Raw genomic sequence first — 3,173 nt, forward strand, 5'->3', positions numbered from 1 at the left:
TGATTTCCATAAAATATAAGAAATGGAAACTTTAAAGCAAAAGAAAGAAAAAAATTCAACAGCTATATTCATTGTGAAAAGGATTTGACTACAAGTAACAGAAAACTCTAAATGACAGTAGCTTAAACAACATAGAAATTTACTTTTTCTCTCCTATAGGTTGGTGTCTGAGGCATTCCCTCCTATCGGAAACTTAGACTTTTTCCATCTCATGGTTCCATATTAGGTTGATTTGAGCACTAAGTCCAAGATGGCAGCATCTGCATTCCAGGATGCAGAATGAAGGGAGGAAGAAAAAGAAGAAGAAATGACACATCCTGTATTACGTCTTAAGGGGATTCTTGGAAGCTGTTAACAACTCATCTATTTTCATCTCTTTGGCCAGAACTGAGTCATGTGGGCACACCTAGCTGCAAAGGATGCTGGGGAATGTAGTCTTTACTCAGGAGTCCAAGTCTCCAGCTAAAAGTAGGAGAGAGGAAGAATCATAACATAAAAGATGGGGAGAACAAATTGGAGGAACAACTCTATCACAACAGGCACATAGGAACCAAAAAAGAACTAGCATAATAATATCAGATAAAATAGACCTTAGGTGAAAGGCATTACTGTAAGTAAGTGTCAGTACATATTTTTTAAAAGATTTAGTTCACTAGGAACTTGTATGAACTTAGTAATAAATCTTCAAAATATGTAGAACAGGGGCACCTGGGTGGCTCAGTGGGTTAAGCATCAAACTCTTGATTTTGGCTCAGGTCATGATCTCAGGATTGTGAGATAGAGCCCTGCATCAGCTCCGTGCTGGGTGTGGAGCCTGCCTGAGATTTTCTCTCTCTTCCTCTCCCTCTGCCCCTCCCCCCAATATAAAACACGAATTGACAGCATATAAAAAGGAATGACAAACTGTCATTGAGGGTGACATTCACTGGTTGATAAATTAAGAAAAGAAAAAATAAGACTACAGAAAAATTGGACATCATAAGATTAATCAAATGGACATACATCAATAGTATTTCTAATAACCAGAGAATAGAGGTTATTTTCAAGCACACAGAAAACAATGATGGAATCTGAGCATCTTATAAGCCAAAAGCAAGTGTTGACAAATTTCAAATAATTGTTATTTACTGACAACAATGAAATTAAATGACAAATAAATTACAAAAAGATCATTTCTAAAAATCCATTTGTTTTGAACATTTAAGGAATATGCTTTAAAGTACCCATGGTTACTCATGGTTCTTGGTGAAAATAAGAAGGTGCTCAAAATGAAAAAAAATAAATAAGAGAAATATTATCAATCAAACGTGTGGAATGAAGAACTAGCAGTATCTAGAATATATAAAGAACTCTCAAAGCTCAACAGCAAAAATCAAACTAATCAATTGGAACATGGGCAAATAAAGCGAAGAGATATTTTACTGAAAAAGACACACAGATGGAAAATAAGCACATGAAAAATGTTTACCGTCATTAATCTAGGGAAATGCAAATTAAAACCACAATGAGTTATCGCTACAATCCTATCAGAATGGCTAAAATAAAAAAAAAGTAACGGCCACACCAAATGCTCATAAAGATGCAGAGAAACTGGATCGCTCAGACAGCGCTGGTAGCAATGTGCAATGTGCAACAGCCACTTCAAAAAAACAGTTTGGCAATTTCTTTAAAAAACTAAACATGCAAATACCATACGACCCAACCATTGCAGTCCTGGGCATTTATCCCAGAGAAATGAAAACTATGTTCACACGAAACCTGTACACCAATTCACACAGCTGCTTTATTGGTAATGGCCAAAAAAGAAACAACACAAATATCTTTCAGTGGGTCAATGGTGGAACAAACTTGGTACAGCCATACAATGGAATAGTATTCAGCAATGAAAAAGAACAAGTTTTGATTATTGATACATCCAATAGTCTAGACACATCTTCAGAGAGTTACGATAAGTAAAAAAAGCCAATCCCCAAAGGTTACATACTGTGTAATCCCACTTATAGCACATTCTCGAGAGGACAAAATTAAACAAATGTGCAACAGATTAGTTGTTGTCAGGAGTTAAGGAGACGGTGGGGGCAGGAAGGCATCTAGATTGGCCATGAGAAGGGCAACGTGAAGAACCCCTGCAGGGATGGAAAGGTTCTGTGCCTGGGCTGTGTCAACGTTGATATCCTGGTTGTGATATGGTGCTGTAGTTTTGTAAGATGTTATGACTGGGGAAACTTGACAAAGGATACAGGTGCTCTCTCTGGATTATTTCTTTTTTTTTTTTTTTTTTAAGATTTTATTTATTTATTCGACAGAGATAGAGACAGCCAGCGAGAGAGGGAACACAAGCAGGGGGAGTGGGAGAGGAAGAAGCAGGCTCATAGTGGAAGAGCCTGATGTGGGGCTCGATCCCATAACACCAGGATCACGCCCTGAGCCGAAGGCAGACGCTTAACCACTGTGCCACCCAGGCGCCCCTCTCTGGTTTATTTCTTACAACTGTATGTGAATCCAAAATCATCTCAAAGGGTTTAATTTTTTAAAGATTTATTTATTAGAGAGAGAGAGAGCAGGGGGAGGGGCAGAGGGAGAGGGAGAGAGAGACTCTCAAGCAGACTCCCTGCTGAGTGCGGAGCCCAATGCAGGGCTTGGTCCCACCACCCTGAGATCATGACCTGAGCTGAAACCAAGAGTCAGACACTCAACTGACTGAGCCACCCAGGTGCCCCATCAAGGGTTTAATTTTTTAAAATCTTGTGGGATGCAGTGAAAGTGGTATTTTCGTAAAGATAAACATATATTAGAGAAAAGAAAGGCTTAAGATTAATGATATAAGAAATTAGAAAAAATAACAGTACAATAAACTCAAAGTAGAAGAAAGGGAATATTAAAGAGCAGAAATTAATGAAATAAGAACAACAGAAATACCCCAGAGAGGGCTAACCACGCAAAAAAGTGGTTCTTCACAAAGACTAACAATGTGGGCAAACCCCTGGCAAGACTCATCTCGAAAAGAGAGAGACGCAAATTAACAAGGTTAAGAATGAGAAAAAAGAATAAGCTCGAGGTGTAGCAGAACGAAGAGAATACTTTAGACAATTCTGTGCCTACACATTTGAAAATATAGGTAAAGTTGACAGATTTCTAGAAAAACATAACTGACCAAACTACTTTTGATGAAG

The sequence above is a fragment of the Ursus arctos genome, unplaced genomic scaffold, assembly GCF_023065955.2.
Source record: "Ursus arctos isolate Adak ecotype North America unplaced genomic scaffold, UrsArc2.0 scaffold_3, whole genome shotgun sequence".
Classification (NCBI taxonomy): Eukaryota; Metazoa; Chordata; class Mammalia; order Carnivora; family Ursidae; genus Ursus; species Ursus arctos.